Source organism: Pinus tabuliformis, chromosome 4_2 (genome assembly GCF_031772625.1).
Source record: "Pinus tabuliformis cultivar Carrire ecotype Pingquan chromosome 4_2, CPIR1, whole genome shotgun sequence".
In the NCBI taxonomy this organism is placed as follows: domain Eukaryota; kingdom Viridiplantae; phylum Streptophyta; class Pinopsida; order Pinales; family Pinaceae; genus Pinus; species Pinus tabuliformis.
Genome location: NC_142304.1, coordinates 787484929 through 787509044, shown reverse-complemented (window position 1 = coordinate 787509044; position 24116 = coordinate 787484929). Strand labels below are relative to the sequence as shown.

Genomic DNA, 24116 nt, shown 5'->3' with positions numbered 1-24116 from the left:
CATGCATAAGCATTTAATGTAACTGCAGTTCGTTTGGCAGAGATTCTGGCAGGATTGCCAAAATTGGCGGGCCTAACTGGACTCCAACTAAAGTTAGCTGGAGTGTTTCTAGGCATAACTGGAGGAAAACTTTAATTGGCCATAACTTTGGCTACGAAAGGCAATTTTGGACGAATTTTTTTTTTGATTTTGGGTATTTTCAACCTTCTAAAGCCATTGGTGTAGGTCCTACAGCCATCGGAGGTCATTTGCAAAGGTTTTGGAGCCATGAAAGTTCTAGGAGCCACCAGGGCCCAGTATTGTGAAGACTGTATAGGGTTGCAGGTATCCATTGGAGGTGAACCAGTAGTCAATCCTGAAGGATTCAAGTGTTATGAATCCATTTTTCCCATCTATTCCACCTGTAGATGCTTCTATTCAGCTGTATATTCAATTTTAGCATTTAATTAAAACAAGGACAAGCCCATTTGGGAGCTTTGGACCCAGCAGACGTAGCCCAAGAGGGGTGGACTGCTTTATCAACTTCTTTTCCATCTGTGGTTGATTTATTTTGCAGAAAAAATTCTTTTTAGTGTGTTAAACAGTAAAAGGAAATAAATCTGCTATGCTTAAATGGGTCATGAACAACTGAAAATCTCATTTTTTTTTTTGCAAGACATGGAAATTTTTTAAACATGTATATTTCTGAATTGAATACCTTGCAAACAATTTACAAGTAGTTTCAAATTCAGATCAAGTTGGTATCAAAGCCAGGTTTTGTGCAAAGATCTTCTAACTGTCTTGCAAGTATTGATGCTTACCAGGTTGAAACTTAAAAGAGGGGAAGGACAGTTGACTAGAGAACGAGAGAATCCTTAGTCAAGGAAGGTCAGATAGCCCTCACCTCCACCTTCAATTTCACCCTCAAGAGTCTCAGCAGAAGCTTCAAGAATGTCTGCACATGAAGGAGAAATTCCTACAGACATGGATCCAAAAGAAGAAGAAAGAGTCTTCAGAAAGGCTTTCTTGGACCTCACTGAAATGATGAGGATATTGTACCAAGAAAGAAATGAGAAATTGGCTGGAGAAGGGTCCAAACATCCACATGAAGGAGAGGGCTCTTCAGGAGGTAAGAAGGATGATGATCATTCCAAGAAAGGACATGGAGGAAATGGTGATCCACCACCCCCATCGTCACCTTCTTCCTCTTCATCCTCGTCTTCTTCTTCTGTGCATAAGCATAGATACTCTGGAAAAAGTCCTTTTTTGAAGCTTGATGTAAAATTCGAATTACCTATGTTTAATGGTGAAGTGAATGCAGAAAATCTTGACAACTGGATTAGGCAGTTGGAAGTTTACTTGAGGATCCAGAATATGCATGATGATGCCACAAAGATTCAGTTGGCTTCTTTGAGAATGGATGGAGTAGCATTAGTCTGGTGGGAGGCCAAGACTAAAGAGGAGATCAAGAAATTTGGTAAGCTTACCTTAACATGGCCTGAATTTCTGTTAGCCATTAAAAAATAGTTTTATCCTCTTTCTCACATGCAGAAAGCCATTATGAATTGGCAAAATTTCAGACAACTTAAGGGTCAGAGTGTCCAAGACTACACCCAAGAATTCAGGAGAAGAGCTCTCTTGTTAGGGGTAGATTTATAGACCCAGGAAACCTTGCTAAAATACATTAGTGGCTTGCATAGCTACCTTAGACACACCATCTTGATGTTTAACCCTACTAGCCTAGACGAGGTTTGTGTCCAAGATACCTATTTAGAGGCAAGGGGAAAAAACACATTTGAAGAGGGTAGAAACAAGCCCCCCAAGGGGAAAAACAAAGAGAAAACCTCCAAGGGAAAGGGAAAAAAGATGCATCTATCAAACAGGAGAGTGAGAAAGTGATTTATAAACATTGTTCTAAACCAGGCCATGAGGAGAAAAACTGTTGGAAATTACATGTTGAAAAAAGACCTCAATTTAACAAATCCAATGGGAAACAGAAAACTGCCGCTACTACATCTACACCCCAGGATTTAGGGGATGATTCAGGTGATGAAACGAAAATTGCAGCCATGGGTTTGAAAAACTTGAAGGGAAAAGAAATTGAAACTCAAGCCAGCACTAGTACCTCAAACTGCCATGTACAAGCTCCTAATGAGGAAGAAATAATTGAACTGTTTCATGTGAGGGTGATTTCAAAACATACTAAAATTGACACACATTTTGATAGTGGGTCACAAGCAAACCTTATATCAGAGGACTTGGTCAAGCATCTTAAACTTGAGACCGTTCCACATCCGAAGCCATATCCACTTGGATGGATTTGTAAGGATGCAAATTTACAAGTTTCAAGAAACTGTACATTGCGCTTTGCAATTACTGCACATTTTATTGACACAGTTGAACTTGATGTGGTACCTTTTGATATAGCAGGAATTGTTTTGGGAAGTCCTTACTTGTTTGACAGGAAAGTTGTCTTTCATCGCCATGAAAACAAATATCATCTTTTCAAAGATGGCAAGGAGTTCATTGTTAGAGCTCATCGCAAGAAGACAAATATAGCGATGGTGAATGCAGGACAGGTAAAAAGGCTTGTCAATTCAAGTAATAATTTTGTTCTTCTTATGATTAAGCCCAAGGTTGATGTGAATCATGAGTCATTTGACAATTGTGATCCAAAACTTAAGTCAGAACTGTATGATGTAGTTGATGCATATCATGAGATGTTTCAGGAGCCAACAGGTTTGCCTCCTAAGAGGGAGATTCAACATGAAATCCATTTGCATCCAGATTGTCCTCTTCCAAACATAGGCATGTACCGCATGTCTATTATGGAGAATGCTGAAATAAAGAAGCAAATCAAGGACTTGTTGGACAAGGGTTTCATAAGGCCAAGTACTTCGCCATGTGGGTCACCAATTGTATTGATTCCAAAGAAAGATGGCACTTGGCGTATGTGTGTTGATTTCAAGGCCTTGAACAAGATAACGGTAAAGAATCTTTACCCACTCCCAAGAATAGATGATTTGCTAGACCAGCTGAAAGATGCTCGATATTTCACTAAGCTAGACTTGCGCAGTGGATATCATCAAGTAAGAATTGAAGAAAGTGACATTTGGAAGACAACCTTTAAAACCAAACAAGGACTCTTTGAGTGGCTTGTGATGTCGTTTGGTTTGTGCAATGCACCTGCAACTTTCATGCGGGTAATGGATGATGTCTTGCATCCTTTTCTTGATGATTTTGTTATTGTCTACTTAGATGACATCTTAATTTTCAGCAAGTCTAGAGAAGATCATGTCATGCATGTTAGGAAAGTACTTGATGTTTTGAAGAAGAATCAGTTATTTCTTAAAATGTCAAAGTGTGAATTTGGAAAGACTTCTTTGGTTTATTTGGGACAGATAGTAGGAGGAGGTGCTTTGAGAATTGATCTTGCTAAGATCGAGGCTATTGTGAAGTGGCCTACTCCCAAATCCATAACAGAGGTAAGAAGTTTTTTGGGTGCAGCTCAATATTGGAGGAAGTTTATCTCTAACTTTTCTTCTATAGTAGCTCCTATGCATGCAGTGACAAGTGTGAAGAATGCTTTCCAATGGGGAGGCAAGCAGCAAAAAGCTTTCGAATCTTTGAAAGAGAAGATTAGTTCAGCTCCAATCCTTGCATTACCAGATTTGAGATAGCCATTTGAGATACAAACCGATGCTAGTGATTATGCCATGGGTGCAGTTCTTCTACAACATGGTAAGCCTATTGCTTTTCATTATGAAACTTTTAATGGTGCTGTTGTAAATTATCCTACATATGATAAGGAGTTGTATGCATTGGTACAAAGTGTCAAAAAGTGGAAACACTATTTGATGGGAAAAGAAACTGTTATACATACCGACCATTAGCCCTTACAGTACTTGCAATCACAAAGCAAGTTACAACAGTCACGACACTTCAGATGGATGGGCTTCTTGCAACAGTTCCATTTGGTAATAAGGTACAAGAAAGGTACTCTAAATAAAGTTTTCGATATGCTTTCAAGGCCTATTATTGGTGTTGTTACTTAAGAATGATTCCATTGTACATGATAGTTACATAGAACAATATGCATCTGATGATGACTTTAAAGAATCATGTGTATGCTAACTTGAGTAAAGGGAATCATGTAGAGGAAAATGACTATCACATGCATAACAATTTGCTGTTTCATTTGGGCAAGTTGTGTATACCATAGGGAGAGAGAATAAATGTCATAAGAGAAGCTCATTCTTCTCTTATTGTTGGTCATTTTGGTGTAAGCGAAATAGTTGCACATCTACAGATGTATTGCTATTAGCCTCGCATGGTAGATTCTGTTTCAAGGGTCATAAGAGGATGTTCATTATGTTCTACAAGTAAGCCTAGCAATAGGAATCTTGGCTTGTATACTCCTTTGCCGGTACCTTCTAGACCATGGGAGAGCATCTCTATGGATTTTGTAGGAGGTTTGCCAAAATTTAGAAAGCAACATGATTATTTATATGTAGTAGTTGATCGTTTCAGCAAAATGTGTATACTTGTACCTTGTAAGAAAACTATAACTGCTGAACAAACTGCTGAATTATTTTTCATCATGTACGGATTGACTTTGGTGTGCCTACTTCCATTATTAGTGACAGGGATTCCAGATTTGTGCGGAATTTTTGTTCCAACCTATGGGAGATGATGGACACAAAGTTGAAGAAAAGTACTGCTTTCCATCCGCAAACAGATGGACAAACCGAAGTTGTGAACGAAACCATTGTGCACCTCTTGAGAGGTTATTGCAGCAAACATCCCAAGCTTTGGGATGAACATTTTGACTACATACAACATGCTTAAAATCGTGCCAAGCACTCTTCCACAAACACCTCACCATTTGAAGCTTGTTTTGGTTACTTGCCAAAATCACCTCTTGATTTCATTCTTGAAAAAGATGTTGCCATTGAGGGACATAGTGATATTGACAAAGCTCTTTCATTCATTAAAATAATTCAACAAATACATCAGCAAATTCAAGAAAAACTTGAGAAGAGTCAAGGCAAGTACAAGGAAAGACACGACAAGCATAGAGTCAATCACAAGTTTCAAGATGGGGATGAGGTATGGCTGTACATTAGTAAAGAAAGGATGCAAGGAGAAGGTAAAAAGCTGAAGCCTATTCGTTATGGTCCATTCAAAATCCTCAAGAAGGTTGGAAATAATGCTTTTCAATTAGATTTGCCTTCCTACATGCAAATGTATTTTGTTGTCAATGTGGAGAACTTACATTTGTATGAACCTCCTTTGATTGCTGATCATGAAAGTGTTGTTCAACTGCCATCTATAGAAGATTTCTCGCCAGAATTCTTAGATGAGTTGAAAGAAGATACAATCCTTGACAGAAGGACACGCACTTCAAGGAGGGAAAGTGTAGATTATGTTCGGGTTGTTTGAAAGGTAGAAAATCGAACAAGGCAAAGTGGATGGAGGTGGACAGAGTGAGGGAGTTGTACCCTCACCTCTTTAATAGGTAGTTGAAGGCTTTTGGGGTCCAAAAGCTTCCCAATGGGGAGGCGTCATCAGGTGCTCATGTCCTAAGTGTCTTAAAATGCTCAAAATTAAAATTACTCAGAACTAGTTCAAAGTTTGACGACTAGAAAGTTCTCATCTTCCTGATTCCGGCACCACAAACGGTTCGAAAAACGGTCGCCGTATGAGGAAGTTATGGCAAAAAGAAGAATTTGTCAATAACATTGTAATTTTGAATTTTTCCAAAAAAAATAAATTTAAGAAGGAATACTCTGCAGAATATGCCTTGGAATATTCCAGGGAATATTCCCTTTACACAGCCAATAGAAATCCCGCCACGTGGCCCTAGATGACGTCAACAAGCATTATGGGCGCATATTCAAAATTTTTGGGAGTTCAAAGTTTTGAACCCACAACCTCTTCCCCACGAGCCAAGCGCTTTACCAACGTGCCACAAGCATCACATGTGTCATGGAGTGGCGGAAATTGTTTAAAAGGTTTGAATTTCTGTTGGGCGGGGCCCGAAGGGGGCCAACCCCTAAGGGCTAGCCCCCCATCCCATATGACCATGGGCCCATGACCGTGGGCTCAACCCCCTAACCGTCGGGCACAAAATCCAAGAAAAACTGCCATCCATGCATAAGAATTTAATGTAACTGCAGTTCATTTGGCATTTAATGTAAATGCAATTCGTTTGGCGGAGATTCTGGCAAGAGCGCCAAAATTGGTGGGCCCGCCATATTTGGCGGGCCTAACTGGACTCCAACTAAAGTTAGGTGGAGTGTTTCTAGGCATAACTGGAGGAAAACTTTAATTGGCCATAACTTTGGTTAGGAAAGGCGGTTTTGGACGATTTTTTTTTTGATTTTGGGTATTTTCGACCTTGTGAAGCCATTGGTGTAGGTGTTACAGTCATCTGAGGTCATTTTGTGAGGTTTTGGAGCCGTGAAAGTTCTACGAGGCACTAGGGCCCAGTATTGTGAAGACTGTATAGGGTTGCAGGTATCCATTAGAAGTGAACCAGTAGTCAATCCTGAAGGATTCAAGTGTTCTGAATCCATTTTTCCCATCTATTCAACCTGTAGATGCTTCTAGTCAGCTGTATATTCAATTTGAGCATTTAATTAAAACAAGGACAAGCCTATTTGGGAGCTTTGGACCCAACATACATAGCCCAGGAGGGGTGAACTGCTTTATCAACTTCTTTTTCATCTGTGGTTGATTTATTTTGCAGAACAAATTCATTTTAGTGTGTTAAAAAGTAAAAGGAAATAAATCATCTATGCTTAAATGGGTCATGAACAACTGGAAATCTCATTTTTTTTTTTGTTTCTGCAAGACATGGAAATCTTTTAAACATGTATATTTCTGAATTGAATACCTTGCAAACAATTTACAAGTAGTTTCAAATTCAGATCAAATGTGGCATCATTATTTGGTGGGGAAGAAATTTTTATTGATGACAGACCACCACAGCCTGACTAGTTATTTCAACCAGCCGACTTTAAATGATAGGTAAGATCAATGGGTGGATTTCTTGAGTGGATTCAATTTCGAGATTAAACACCTGAAAGGAAAAGAAAACCGTGTGGCTGATGCTTTAAGTCAAAAAGTACATTACCTCTATGAAATTGCTTTTAGTGAAGGACGGTCTACCCTCAACGAGGAAATTAAAAAGTCAGCTGAACAAGATCAGATTTATCAACAATTAAAACAACAAGTGTAGAACTTAACTAGTGACATAATGCAACAAGGTTATGAGCTAAATGCAGCTGGTATGTTGTTTAAAAGAAGAGAATATATGTACCCAACCAAGATGGAATCTAAAAAATTATTTTGGATGAATGTCATAAGAGTTCGTATGCAGGACACCCAGGATACCAGGAGCTCATAACATCACTTCGGAGTGAATACTACTCGCCGGGCATGAAGAAGGAAGTGATAGAATATTTTGCACGTTGCATAGAGTGAAAACATGCTAAAATAGAACATCAACATCTTGTTGGACTATTATATCCATTACCCATACCAAAGTGGAAGTGGGAAATCATTACTATGGATTTTATAACAGGATTGCCTAAATCCAAGAGGAACAATGATTCCATCATAGTAGCGGTGGAAAAACTAAGCAAATCATCCCACTTCATACCGATACAATCCACTTACCGAGCAGCACAAATTGCAAACATTTTTATGCAGAACATATTTAAGTTGCACGGTTTACCCAAAACTATAATTTCTAACTGCAATGTTAAGTTTACATCAGCATTTTAGAGGAATTTATTTGATGGATTGGGAACTCAACTAAATTTCACCACCGCATATCATCCGCAAACTGACAGACAGACTGAACGGGTGAAACAGGTGGTAGAAGATATGTTGAGGTCATATGTGATGCAGCAAACATCCCGGTGGGAAGAATATTTGCATCTGGTAAAGTTTGCATATAATAATGGTTATCATGTGTCTTTATAGATGAGCCCATTCAAGGTGCTTTACGGACGGAAATGTCGTACACCCTCTAGTTGGGGTGGACAGGAAGACAGACTTATGTTGGGCCCTGAGATGCTAAAAGAGATGGAAGAAATGGTCAAAAAGGTGCGAGCCAATTTAAATGTAGCTCAAGATAGACAAAAAGCTTTGCAGATTAGAAGAGGAACTTTAAAGAATATCAGGTAGGAGATCATGTGTATGTACAGATTCGAGCCAAAAAGAGTACCTTACGATGGAACGATTGCACCAAATTGGCACCCCGTTTTTGTGGAACTTTCCAAATTTTAGCGAGGGTTCGGCCGGTGGCATACTAGCTTGCCTTGCCTAGCCACATCTAGGTCCATAATGTCCTTCATGTGTCAGTGTTAAAGAAATATGTGTATGACCCTAAGCACATAGTTAGTTGGCAAGACATTCAAGTAAGGAAATGTCTTAAATAGCACAAACCAAAATCGGTTGCTAAGGAGAGAAACTGATTAAGATATTGTGTGTTTCAGGTAGAACTAGAAGGAGAATTTCTGGTCGAGCCAATGAACATACTCGATTAGAGAAAGGTCGTGCTGTAGAAACGAGCCATCGCCAGGTTAAAGTGCAATGGCAGCACTTTGGGCTGGATGAGGCCACCTGGGAGGATCAACAGATCATGAGGGAAGCTTATCCTGAATTGTTTATGAGTGGAAAACATCGGGACGATGTTGAGTTTCAGGAGGGGGAGATGTAATGCCCCTAGTAAAACTATAATATTTTATTAGCAACAGTAATTTCAACTATTTGATTATTGTTACTTTTGGGGTAAACTAAATAATTGTTACCATTACTGTTTGAATTTAATTGTGTCATTAATTATTGTTATGTTTCTCATTATTGTTAATTAAAAGAAAACAATGTGTTAATGGATGCAGTGACTCCTCATGAAGGAGGTTAAAAATTAAGAATGGAAATCGCGAGTAAAACCCTAACTACCTTCCCCAACTGTAGATGCTTCCAAAGGAAAATGAAGCAAGGGGAAGGAAAAGGGGATACCATGTTGTAGGGGCAGACATAGAAGGGAAACAAAAAAATGCTAAGTCTAGTGATGACCAAATAGCGCAGGCTTGAGTGCCATAAATTACAACAGACGCTAAGTCTGGTGATGACCAGATGGCGCAGGCTTTGAGTGCCAAAATCGTGCAGCAGACGCTAAGTCTCGTAATGACTAGATAGTGCAGGCTTGAAATGTTGGATTCTTGTAGAAGACCAGATAGCGTAGGCTTGCAGTCCCAGAATCTTGCAAAAGACAATGGTCTTGCAAGAGTGCTTGGGGGGAGGTTGGGTTGAGGAGGACCACCTCATGGTCGGGTGGAAGACAAGCAGAAGAGATTAGAGGTGATTCTTACTTAAAGAATACTTCAATTGCATTACTGGAATCAGGTACGGAGAATTACTTCTATGTTTGCAAGTAAGAGAAGAGAAAACTTTACAGGAAAAGCTAGCTTAGGAAAATTGTTAATTTCTCTTCTAAAAGGTTTAGGATTAAAACCTGTACACTCGGTATAGATTCTGTTATGAAAATTAAACCCTGATATTTCATATATTATGTATAGATTCCTCCATGATAATCAAGATTAAAATCTTGTTACTGTGTAAAGTAATCTATGTAGTCCATGTAAAAATTGAAAGCAATTAGACTATATAGATTCTCCTAAGAAATCAATAATCTCTGGTAACCCTCATCAAAAAGAAAAGGTAGAAAATCAAGTGGGGAGGGGGATAGACCACACTGTGTAACCCTAAGACAATACAGATGGAAATAGGAAAAAATTAAGGAATAAGACCTGAGTTTTTGGCAAAAAAGTAATCAGTTTTACCGTGTCAAACCCTAAGTAGAAACAATAATATTTTCTATGACAAGGTTGTCTAGACGATAGTTGAGCTCAAGGTCGAGCCACCTTGTTAAACAACCGATGCAACACGATAGTAGATATTACGAAATTATACAGTTTTATCCATACCAAACGAAAATAGAAACAGTAGTTCATGACCAGCTCATACAAACAAATATTAAAACAGAAAGAAGCTGTAACGCAACCAGAGGACACGAAAGACTATAGGGTCGACGTTTACCTGAGTCGACCAAGTAATACGGAGGTCTTTACTTGCATATGACTCGACGTATTCAAGAAATTACAAAAACCCTTTGCGATAGAGGAACTCTCAGCATCAGAGGAAGGAAAAACCACCTATCAATCTCAACAAAATTCTGTATTTAATGAAACAACAACCAATAAAATATAATTTAACATTCGCAATGGAGAACCAATAATAGATTAAACCTTTCACACATGTACCCAATGTGAGCCATTTAGGTGTTCTTAACATCAAATTTACCAATTCTCAGCATAGCAACATTAACAAATAGGAAAACAAATAAATATATCTGAACACAAACAATGCAACAAAATAAGCATGATGTTGACATACACAATCAACCCTTGGTTACACGCCTAAATTTAGGAAACCGTGCTATACAAAATTCACGGTGCAATACTTATGAAATTTATCTTCTTAGAATGTAGTACTGTAAATATAGTAACATGTGGAGCTAACCAAGGTCTCCCGAAAGCATACAAAGTCCAAGAAACTCAATAATTCAGCCTACGGACTCCACATTGGTCAATAGACTCATTTAAATATACTTTAACTTTTGCAACAAAATAGAGTACCCAGCAGTGGCATGGAGCTATTCAATGCTCTCCACTTCTCATACTTCCACAATGGAAACCTAGGAGCTAGAAGGTAGTGCACCCAAAAGAGTCTAAACAACTAGAATTCCAACAACCCAGAAAACTGTGGTCATTGCTTACCCGAGAAGCTGCGAGTGGAGGGGTTTGGTTGGAAGCACAACGCTCTCTTTGGAGAAGTAGTTGATTCCTTTGTTGATACACCTGTAGGAAAACACCATAACAGTTTAAGCATTGAGAAAGGAAATATGGTATCAACAAAGGAAATTGTGCATATGGAAATTAAAGTTAAGTGAGTTTACCTTGCCTTCTTGGGAGTTGCAGCACGAGAATGAATTCATAGCAAAGCAGAGGGGACCATGCACCGAGATTCCAGCCCAGTGCTGTAGGTAGATCCAGTGCCATGTAAGGCATGAAGAAAGGGAGAGCGGAGTTCCGAAGCAAAAGGAATAACAAAAAGGAAACCAAACAGCCGATAGGAGGGTTGGTGCCAAATGAAAACAAGGCTGACCGTAAGATCTCCACACCCAACTTCCTCCATCGATACAATGCCGAGCCCAAGAGAATTCTGCAGAGATAGTTAACCAATAAAAAAATCACCGAATAGATAAGAATGATAGCGGGAATAAGGTATAGGTTGACACTTGTGTATCAACCATGCTGAGATTAGGTGAATCACATGGTATAGTACACCAACTATAAAGTTTGACACTTGTAGTCTGAACCGTATTAACTGTTCCAACTTGAATTCAATTGTTAATCCATAAATGTCATATCTATCATGGGGTTTAGTGTATTATATATGATCTTTTTATATGTATTTTACTGTGTTTAAAATATGTAACTTTTACTAAATTTAATTGTTTGGAGTTTTTAATATATATATATCTATATATATATATAGTCACAATGGATAGTTTGAAACATCGATACAAAGAATTATGAATGTAATAATCCGAGAGAAAAATTCTACACAAAATACAAATACAAATCGCAAAAACCTCAAAACAATAATATTTATTATTCTTAAATTTAATTTAAGAAACATATAATTATATACCGTTTGCGAAACAATTATTTAGTGAATTTAGTAATTAGTCTTTCACACTCTTTGCAAGTGGTCCATACTTTATAACTAAATGGTCCGAGTGTGGACCACGAACGGGAACGTTCTAAGAGTGTAAAGAGCTAGCTAAGAAGTTCAATAAAATAATTGTTGGGCAGACTTAATAAATATTTCAAACATCTTTTTCGGCTAAAGTATTCTTTAAATAAGTTCCTCTTAGAAGAAGATTGTCCAACATAATTGTAACCAATGAGGTAGGGCTAATGAATAATATAATATTATTCCAAATCTAATGAAAATCAAATTAATGAAGATATGGCTATGTTGAATGCCAGTATTAAATATTATCACAATATCCAAAACTCTTTATGAACACACCATGCATTTACAATTTTTTTTTTAAATCGCTTTATGAACACAGCATAAATTTACATTTTTTCCACCCTTCTGTCTGTGTTTTCTGGATCTTTGGAATGTGTGATATATGTTATATGTTCGAGTTTTACGTAATATTAGAAAATGCAATGCAAACCGTGAATGCCATTAATGTTTTTCTAATGTGCGTTTTGTGTTAAACGTGTTCTGTGTCAAACGTTAAAAGTTTTCATATAATTAGATATAATTAGATACTTGATTATCAGGTGGAGATATTTAAGTATTATGTTTTAAAGATTAAAATTTATCTTAAAAATAATTATACAATAATTATACACTTAGTTATAGCTTCTCTTAAAATTTATCTAACAAAAAAGTTATACACTTAGTTATAGCTTTATATATATATATATATATACCCTAACTTCATAGAAAAGTGCACCAAATATCCTAATTTAATTAATGTGAAAAAGTGCAATGCAAAAAGTGAATGTTATAAATGCATGGATTTTTAATTAATGCCATAAAATAAAATGCAAATATCCAACATTTTGAGTTATGATTATGGTGGAATTCCCATATGGATGTTACTCTTCTAAATATTTTTATGTAAATCTGGTTACCTTTTTGCAATTTTTAAGCATTGTGTTCTGGTTTTTTAGGGTTAGAAATTCCTTTTAAATTTAAATTAAATTGAAATATTTAATATTTATTAATTATAATTATGGGGATAAATATTTTTAGTTTTAAATAACAATTTTAGAGATTAAAATTAATTATTAATTATTAAAAAAATGGTAGAGATTTAATTTTTTATAAAATATTCTTATACTATACACAAATCAAATGTTTAGATTTATTTCCTTTTTGTCTAAGTGACCAATCTAGCTTTGGTTGAGAATGGCAAGTTATAATCACTCGACATTATTTATAATGTGATTATTATAAACTCTACCAAACCCAAAGGGGTAGCAACTACCTCCCATATGCAAGTTTCCATAATAAATTGGCCTAGCTTTCGTTGAGAATGGCAAGTTATACTCACTAGACATTATTTATAATGTTATTATTATAAACTCTACCATACCCAAAGGAGTAGCAACTACCTCCCATATGCAAGTTTCCATTTTTCATCTTAGTAATAAACTGGCCAGTCCTATTGAGGTCCAAAATGTCTAGATGTTAGATTTTGTTTCCCATTAGATCAAGTAAATTGAAATGATGGAAGTAGAATGTAGCATGTTGTATAAATCGGTCATGGCTCTTACCAAGAGTCCTTGTATGACACCCTTGTTTTAATTATGACCTTCAAAAACATTTTTGCGTAATTGAGCATCTCAATTCAATATTTGATCGTTGAGAAAATCTATTTTAATATAATGAAAATTATTACTCGTTGTTTTTTTGTAACCAGAGAAATCAATAATTCATTGAATCTCATACTCATGTGACAGGTGATTTATTATAGCCATGTAATTTTTCTGTACCACACTTTCCATTTTATAATCATATTTGCAACATCATAATAAATATACATGGAAAATCTGGAATTATAACATTAAGGTTATCTGTTTTTTTTAATTATACATCATACCTATAGTTCGTTTTGGTTATACTTATCATACAAATCTAATAAACAAAGGTGGTCATTTGGACCGAACCCTCCAGACTCACAACTCATACAAATCTAATAAACAAAGGTGGTCATTTGGACCGAACCCTCCAGACTCACAACTCGCATCTACTTGTCGTAAGTATGAACCTTGGAATGTTGATTGACATCAACGATAGTGAATGTCACTATAGATCCTACAGTTAGGAGGAGTGAATGGTTAGAGTAACCACTGTCTCACCACCATGGCACTACCTTCACTCATTTTCAGCTTACTGGGTTAGGGTTTCTACTTTGCAACTATGTAACCAAGCTTCCTTTGGGTGAGAAGTCAGACTCAGACCATGGACATGGTATCTACAATTTTGTTTTAATTTCATGTTTGTGTCCTATTTTTTTTTCTCGCATGTTTGTTCTTAGTGAACTAGCCCTTTTCTCATGCAACAAGGGTACAACTTCTACCACAATAGCTCATGGTTACACAAGGTGATGGCTCCCTTTTCTATCTCTGAGGCGAATGAGCAACGTGGACGGTTTAACTCAGAAAGATATATTTGTGGGTTCCTAGGGTTTATACCTGTTCCTTGGTAAAACCCCCATTTCATCGAGTTCCAGAGGTTGATGAAGTACTCCACCTAGGCCCTTATAGGTGATTACTCAGTTAGTTAAGTGTTGCATGAGTTAATTGATGCCAGTTTTATCATAATGTCTAATTGGGGTTTTCCATTTTTGTTCCCTTTTGGCAGATTAGTCTCGCTACCATGGCGAGCATAAACCTACATGTTCGCTAGTTGCTCCAGACCTAAGTTTTGAATATGTCCTAACTTCTCTCCAGGTTTGAATACATCTAGTCTTGAATAATATGAAGGTAGTCGTTGAAGTCCCTACTCGATATCAGAGTTTGTGAACTATTCTATTGTTAGGAAACATGTAATAGAGTTATTTTCCTGAACTTGTTCAAGTCGATAAGGATTTGGTTGAATTCCAAATAGACGAGCAATGGTTGGTTGGACTAAGGCACATTTTCTTATGGGTTTTGTGTGTATAATCCTTACTTCCTGCTTGACAATAGTTTTATTGGTTATTGGCTCTGACCATAAGAAAATACGAGGACACAAAGTTCAAGTTGCCCTAATTTCTAATCACATATATACTCGGTTAGGTTTGTCTATTACCATGACATCAAAGGCCTTGTTGTCTTGGTTGTAGTTATTGAAATTTGTTGATTAAAGTTAGAAACTGTACTACAACTTCTATGGTTCACTTCAAACTCCACATTGGTTCAATTCTATAATGTTGTTAAAATTCCTTATTTAAATTGAGTGATATGTTCCATTAATGTTTAGTTTGATAAATGATTTCTTTGACTCAGTATATGGGACATAGGGACTACTTCGACTGCTGATACACAATGTTCAACTTGCCCTAATTTCCAGTCACATATATACTGGTTAAGTCTGTCTGTTACCATGACATAAAAGGCCTTGTTGTGTTGGTCGTAGTTATTGAAATTTGTTGGTTAAAGTTAGAAACTGTACTACAACTTCTGTGGTTTACTTCAAACTCTACCTCAGTGCCATTATGTAATGTTGTTAAAATTCCTTATTTAAATTGAGTGATATGTTCCATTAATGTTTAGTTTGGTAAATGATTTCTCTGACTCAGTGCGTGGGACATAGGGACTGCTTCAACTGCTGATATCTGACTCAGCCAGGAATTAACCCCAGGTTTCTGATAATTGATAAGGTATAAAACCTCATTAGGATTAAATTGTGTTACTTCGTTGTCTTTTAATTTCAAATTCAGAATTTACTCTTCTTTATGTTCTGAGTTTTGGAAAAAGAATAGATGAAACCATAAAATTCAAGTTCAAAATTTATTTTAGGACCTCATTAGGATTAAATTGTGTTATTTCCTTGTCTTTTAATTTAAAATTCAGAATTTAATCTTCTTTATGTTCCGAGTTTTGGAAAAAGAATCAATGAAACCATAAAATTCAATTTCAGAATTTATTTTCCTCCATTTTCCATGTTCTAGGAAAAGAATAAATGTAAACAAAACTATAAATTTCCTTTGTGTTTGTTGACAGTACAATGGTTTCACATTTCTCCCTATTTTTCTTTCTTTACTTGTTGGATGCAGCACCTTGGCAGTAAGGGACTATTCTGTAATTGTTTCCCTCAAAAGACGATCAGGAACTAACCCAATACTGTGACAGAGTACCTCGTGTTAACAATTCCATATGACATATTGCTCGACTAATATTCAGATATTAAAAAAAATGCTCACAGAAGAACTAAACTATGTTGAAATAATGGCAGAGATTGAAGAAGAATAGCAAGAACATGGGAGAAGACCAAGAAATATAAAAGTGAATTTTGTATCTACCTTATTCACGAATGAATTTTTCTCTACATGGCATTCGATATATTCATGTGAATAGCTACCGTTACATACATAACTAAATTACTAGTTACAAAAAATTGTTTGACTACATTTACCCAAAAAACCGTTGTCAAACTAACAAACTCCACCTTGACAACAATTTTCCCATTCATCATCTCTCCTACAAACCAAGAGAAGCTAAACACCACCGCAACTTCTCTACTGTAACTGGCTTTGTGAATATGTCTGCACAATTTTCTCGTGTATGGACCTTTTTAAGAGCTACTTTGCCACCATCGATCACATGTCTCAGAAAATGATATCTCACATCAATGTGCTTGGTTCTGCTGTGATAGGCAGGGTTTGTGGCCAAGTGAATAGCACTTTGACTGTCACAAAGTACACTCACTTTCTCCTGCGTTCTTCCAATTTCATCGAGCAAACCCTTTAACCATATTGCTTCTTTACTGGCATCTGAAGCAGCTATATATTCAGCTTCGGTAGTGGACAATGCAACCGTGTCTTGAAGCTTTGACATCCAACTAATTGCTCCACCTGCAAGAGTAAAGACGTAACCTGTAGTAGATCTTCTTTTGTCCAAATCACCTGCATAGTCAGCATCTACATATCCGCAGACTGATCCTTCACTACCATTAAAGACGATGCAATGATCTCTTGTGCCTCTTAGATATCGAAGCACCCATTTCACTGCTAGCCAATGTTCTTTACCTGGATTTTCCATGAACCTGCTGAAAACTCCAACTGCATGTGAAATGTCAGGTCTTGTAGATACCATCGCATACATTAAGTTGCCTACCGCATTTGCATATGGTACATGAGACATATACTGCTTTTCTTCATCAGCTCTAGGACTCAAAACCGAAGAAAGCTTAAAATGGGAAGCTAGAGGAACATTAACAGGTTTCACATTATTCATAGAGAACTTTTCAAGTACCTTCTCCACATACTTCTGCTGTGATAACCAAAGCTTACCATTTTTCCTGTCTCTGTGTATCTCCATGCCCAAGATATGTTTTGCTGCTCCAAGATCCTTCATATCAAACGCCCTAGAGAGTTGAGCCTTTAACCTGTTGATCTCTTCCATGCTTTTGCTTGCAATAAGCATATCGTCAACATACAAAGCTAAGATAATGAATATGCCATTGAAACTTTTGAAGTACACACAATGATCATACTCACTTCTTATAAAGTTTTGGCTCACCATGAAGGAATCAAACTTCTTGTACCATTGTCTAGAAGACTGCCTCAGACCATACAATGATTTCCTGAGCTTGCAAACTAATCTTCTATTGCGACCTCATACAAAACCTTCTGGTTGTTCCATATATATCTCTTCGTTCAAATCACCATGTAGAAAAGTTGTTTTAACATCTAACTGTTCTAACTCAAGATTAAGCAATGCAGTTAGTGCCAACACAGTACGTATAGAAACAAGTTTTAGAACTGGAGAAAAAATCTCATGAAAGTCTATACCTTCAACCTGAGAATACCCTTTTGCTACCAGTCTCGCCTTATATCTTTCGATACTACCATCAACTTTCCATTTCAGCTTGAAGACCCATTTACATCCAACAACACTTCTCCCTTCAGGAAGCTCTACAAGATCCCAGGTATTGTTCTTGGCTAAGGAGTCCATTTCTTCTTCCATAGCCTTTTTCCATTTCTCGCTATCTGTATCATCTATCACTTTCTGATAACAAGACGGTTCCCCATCTTCAGTAACCAAAGCAAAAGATGAAGCAAAATCTTCATACCTTTTGGGAGTTTTTCTTTCCCTTGTTGACCTTCTCAGAGTGACTGGTTGCTGAACTGGTTCAGAAACTTGCACTGGTTCAGAAGCTTCAACGGCTTCCTTTGTGTCTTCAACACCTTTGTCTCCTGAAGTCTCTCCTTCCTTTCGACTGTCACCGAAAGATCTAGCCTCCAACTGAACTCGTTGACACGACGATACTTGTTCCTGTTCAACTCTTTCAACATTTGATTTTAACAAAGAGGATTCATCAAATGTTACATCTCTACTAATGACTATCTTCCGCAATGTAGGATCCCACAACCTATATCCTTTCACTGCATAGTCATACCCAACAAAGACATAACATTTCAACTTTGGATCTAATTTTGAACGCTGATTTTTCGGAATAAGAGAATAAGCATCACAGCCAAATATCCTCAAATGAGAATAGTCACAAGACTGACCTGTCCAAACTTCTTCAGGAATTTTACAATCAATCGCTAGTGAAGGTGATCTGTTAACTAAATAATAAGCAGTAGATACTGCTTCTGCCCACAACTCCTTTTGCAAGTTAGCATTGCTGATCATGCTTCTCGCTCTTTCCATAAGAGTCTGATTCATACGCTCAGCAACACCATTTTGCTGAAGAGTATAAACAACAGTTTTGTGTCTAACAATGCCCTCATCCTTACAGTATTGTTCAAACTCAATAGAAGTGAACTCACCACCATTGTTAGTTCTTAGACATTTAATAGATTTGCCTGTTCTTTTCTCTACCATTACTTTAAATTGTTTAAAGACATTGAATACATCAGCTTTCCTTTTTAGCATATAGACCCAAACTCTACGAGAGTAATCATCAATGAACGTTAAAAAATACAATGCACCTCCATATGACATAACAGGGGAAGGCCCCCACAGATCAGAATGAATGTAGTCTAAAACATCTTTACTATTATGATTGCCAACTTTAAATCTCTGTTTACACTGTTTCCCATACACACAATGTTTACAAAAATCTAAATTCAAGGATTTTAGACTGGGAAGAGATTTACGTTTCATCAGTATGTGAAGACCTTTCTCGCTCATATGATCCAAACGCTGATGCCACAGACGAGTACCTGCTTCTTCCTTTTCTGACGCAACCGCTGCTTCACCGACCTGATTACTTCCTTTTAACCTGTAAAGATTCCCGACCTTCTCTGCCTTCATAACCATAAGGGCACTTTTGAAGACTTTCAAGACGCCATCCTGACCTGTAAACTTATAACCATCTGAATCCAACACTCCCAAAGAGATTAAATTTTTCTTCAAATCAGGTACATGTCTAACACTAGTTAATGTTCTAACTATGTTATCATACATCTTAATCCTGATATCTCCCATCCCAACAGTCTGACATGACATATTGTTACCCATAAACACAGAACTATCGTTTACATTTTCATACGAAGTAAACCAATTTCTATGTGGGCACATATGATGCGAAGCACCAGAGTCTAACAGCCAGCTATCAAAACTCTGAGAGACATTACATTCAGGTGAAGTTTCATCTATCATACACAATTCTTCAGCAGATAAAACTTCGTCTACAATACCGGAATCAGCCTGATTCGCTTCGATCTTCAGGTTTTCGGAATCCTTCCGTTTCCAACAGTCCTTCTTCAAGTGTCCAACTTTTCCGCAGTTCCAACATTTTGCCTTACACTTTTTGCCCTTCGATTTCGATCTGGAAGACCCCCTTGGTTTGTCTCCTCTTTCTTTTGAGCGTCCTCTAGCGACCATGGCTTCTGATGTAGTTGTATCGGTGCTGGATTTCCTTCGTACTTCTTCAGGCAGAAGAGCTTCCACGATTGATTCAAACTTCAAAGAATCAGCAGAGCTGAAGCTGTTTGAGGTTACGAAGTGATCCCATGATTCAGGCAGAGAACACAGCAAGGTTATGGCTTTATCTTCTTCCTGTATTTTGACTTCCATATCTGTTAATTGACAAATTAGTGTATTAAAAACATTCAAATGTTCTGCAACGCTTGAACCTTCTTTCATTCGAAGACTGTATAACTGTCATTTCAGATAAATTCTGTTGGTTAATGATTTTGTCATATAAAGGTTTTCAAGTTTTTCCCACAAACCTGACGCCGTAGTCTCTTCAACGATGTTGAAGAGAACTTCATCCTCTAGACATAACCGGATGGTACTGAGAGCTTGGGCATCCAAGTCCTCCCAGTCTGAAGTAGTCATGGTTGTAGGTTTCTTAGTAACCCCATCCAATGCCTTGTGCAACCCTTGTTGCACAAGCAGATCCTTAAAATATTGCTCTTTCCGGTGAATTTCTCCACCTCAAATCTTGCATTCGACATCTTGGCCATTTTTTCTCCTTCCTAGGGTTTCAGGCTTTAAAAAAAAATAATTTCCCCAATTCAAACAGAAAGACAAGTTTCAAATCCTTTGTTTCTTGCAAACCCTTTTGTTTTTCTAGTTTCAAAACATTTTTGCAAATCTCTTGCAAACTTTTTCTTCTACAATATTTGTAAAAAACAACACTCTTTTCAATCTCTGCTGTCTTAAAAAAAAAAATTTGAACAACCTTTTCAATCTGCTGTTCTACAATACTGCTGTCTTAAAAAAAAAATTCTGCAAACCCTTCCTTTTTTTTCAATATTTTTATAAAAACCACAACTTTTCAATCTTCAGCCTTTGTTTTATTTAAAAAAAAAAATTTCTGCTAAAAAAAACAAGTCTGGAAACTCCGATCAATACCCGGATTTCACGCTCTGTCACAAATCCTCTGCAACTTTATGCAGGCCAGCAGGCAGATAACGCAGGCTCTCCTTCTTTTGAAAAAAAAAAATACGCAGCAGTCTGGCTCTTCTGGCTCTTCACGCAGGGACAACACGTCTACAGGGTTTTAAAAAAAAAACGCCTGCAATTTCCCTCATGCACAGCAGCAATCCAAGATCCTTCACCCACAGCAGCAATAAAAAAATGCCTGCAATTTACGCACAGTCGGGTTGTGGTCACTGGACAACCTCACGCAATGGTCACTGGACAGCCACTTTCTCTACATGAGCAGCACCTCTCCCACTGATACAGCCACACACGAAGCACCTCTCATGCACACGCAACACCTCTCACGCTGAGACAGCCACACACGCAACACCTCTCACGCTGTCCACAGGGATTCTTCAAGCGATTCTGCAATAAGGTTCAAGCGATTCTTCTACAGCGTTACAATTCTTCTACAACGTTAACAATGGTGGGTTTGATCACAGGTTCGCACAGCAGGGGTTCGTCCAGGCTCTGATACCACTTGCTGAAATAATGGCAGAGATTGAAGAAGAATAGCAAGAAAATGGGAGAAGACCAAGAAATATAAAACTGAATTTTGTATCTGCTTTATTCACGAATGAATTTTTCTCTACATGGCATTCGATATATTCATGTGAATAGCTACCGTTACATACATAACTAAATTACTCGTTACAAAAAACTGTTTAACTACATTTACCCAAAAAACCGTTGTCAAACTAACAAACTAAGAGCCATAGTTCAAAGTAAGATATCTTATTATACATGTAATAACATGAAATTAAAGTTTAGAACTTAATTGTTGTACTTGTTGCTTCCCTGATTCACACAAATACTAGGAATTGCAATGCTCCGCCTAACCACGAGACCAATATTTTTCCTCCATGTCTGCCCCTGAGCCTGCTTCACACCCAAAATAGTTTCTAGAACAACAATCAATGCATACTAATATACTTTTGAACTATATGACGATCTAATCCCAACCAGACGTGGTCTAATTTCTTAGTCTGAGCTGCAAAAAGATAGTGGACTTTTTAACTTACTTGAGTAACTGTAGAAGACGAACATCAGACCTCAAATTCTCACGCCGAGATTATGAGCGCAACATGACCTCTTCCTTACGGGTCTTCAAAACTCCATCACTTTACTTCTCAAGGTTCTTTTGAATTTACAAAACTATCCTCAGACAAGTAGCCCAATAGGCTTTGGATTACTCAAATAAAAATGTACATACCACGAGATGCTTCAGAGTATATGAACTCAAAGCCCTATTATAAATTACACACAAAACTCAATATTTTCAAACACACACATGGACTACAAGAGCAAAGATATGCAAGAGTAGAGAAGCACTCAATTGTTCAGGCGTGGGCTTCTTCTTCTCTAATATTTTTATAGCTCTTCGCTGATAAGGCCTAAGATTCTATTTTATCTAAAATCTGAAATTACTGAGGGTCCTATCAGATATCTCAGATCCAAACGGTGTCTACCCAATATTCTAGTACAATAATGCAAAAAACCTTTTTATATAATAATTGAAACCTAAGAACTATTACAAGGAATCAAACACTATTACCATGACCCTTTCGGAACACGGTCCGAATCATAGTCATCTGAAGAGATATCTTTTTGTAAATAAGATTCTTCAAGATATTTTAGACAATCATACTCTTGCTTGGTGGGTCTTTGGCATCTTAGTATACATCCAAAAATAAGTGGCTCTTTCTTTTGTCTCTTTTTCTTTTCCTTTGCGAGATTCCATTGTTGTCGCTGAAGCTTTTGATGACTATCTTATTTCCAACTTTATGTTGACCTTAAAAGCATGATGACTTTGATAAGAAAATTTGAAGGAATCCTCTTTATTTCTCCACCTTTCGATGTAAGCAGTAGGGTTTACTTCAATGTCAAGAAAGGAATCTTTATGACCTGTTGCAAATGCTAGTGCTGGTTGTATTAAAAACTTGATTCCATCCAATAATTCCCACTTAAAAATATGAAACATGTTGGTGGTTGTATTGTGTGTTGTATCCATATTCTGCAGTTATTGCTGATGGTATCTTTTTCTTGCCATCCCAACTCAAAGTTGAATGTTGTACAAATCCTTGTAGATAACAACAGACTGATTAAACATATTGTATCTTCAGTCCAATTTCCTGACATTATCCCAATGATGACTAATGCTTTTTGATTAACTGAAAAATTTTAAAACTTTCTTTTCACCTTGCAATTTATTCAGCTTTTTGAGGATGTGTATTTTCTTAGTTAATTTGCTTTTGCTGAAGTCTTTCAAGAAATTTGTTATCCTTTTTATCTCTTCCTTATTATCTATAATCACTGCTGTTTCTGAGAGATATTTTTCAAATATCTGTGCAAAGGGATTTGGGATAATACCATTTCTGAATTCCATACTCCGATAATTCCAAGGTGATGAGAATATCCTGATATACTGAAAAGTTCTTTCGATGCATTGGGATGTTCTGATCATCTTTTTCTTTGTGCAAAATCCTTCTTTTATTTCCCAGTCAGGTAGTTTAAAAATTTTGTGCTTGAAAACTCCTTTGTTGTTGATCCTGTAAGCTTTGTTCATATCTCTTGTAAGAGCATTTGCAATATAGTTTGAATTTCCAAGAATTCATCAACATCGAAATCATATTGCTGAAACCATATTTGCCAAGATAATAACCTTCCTCTTGCCATCTGCCTTGATATCTTTGCTGCAAAAAAGTATTTGAAGTTCATTGAATCAGTTCTAATTAAGAACTTTTTTGGAGTGAGATAGAGTTCAAACCTTTGGATACCATTAAATATTGCAAGAGTTTCTTTTTCAGCAATGAAGTAATTTTTCTGATTAGATAAAAATTCTCCTGATGCATATGCACATAGCTCTTCTTCTTTATTATCTTCCTTTCTTTCAAAAAGGACTGCAACCCAAAATTCATCTGAGGAATTTGTTTGCAAAATAAGTAAACCTTCACGCAGGGGCTGTAATTTAAGAAGATTTTTGCATTCTTCTTTCAGCTTCTTAATTGCTTCTGTTGCCTGGCTTGACCAACTTGATTTCAAATGTTTTCTAGTAGGAGCAATCTTTTCAGATAATCTAGGAATGTACTTATGAATGTAATTTAACACTCCTGAGAAGCGCAAAATCATTTTGGTGTCTTTCATCTCATTAGGAAAATTAGGCCTCATATGCCTCATGGAGTTTTTCATCTAGGCCCTCTTATTACTTTTTTGTTTTTTGTTTTTCTATATATAATTTTGGTGTAATGAGGGCTATGAGCCTCCCAATCACATTTAACTCTTTGCTGATTGAACTGAAAAATTATTCCTTGGATAAAATTTTCTTGGATAACTTCAACCTATGACAATTGACAAGTAAGAGAATCCCTTCCTGATCAATGGTTTAGA

The 24116-nt window shown here is 36.9% G+C and overlaps 1 long non-coding RNA gene across 1 annotated transcript in view; it reads left to right on the top strand.

Moving 5' to 3' along the window:
* LOC149172011 (uncharacterized) overlaps positions 1-24116 on the top strand; it is a 335499-nt gene that overhangs the window by 74453 nt on the left and 236930 nt on the right. Inside the window, exon 3 of the long non-coding RNA XR_016259594.1 lies at positions 15428-15508. This is a non-coding gene — a long non-coding RNA (uncharacterized LOC149172011). The remainder of the gene's footprint in view (positions 1-15427; positions 15509-24116) is intronic.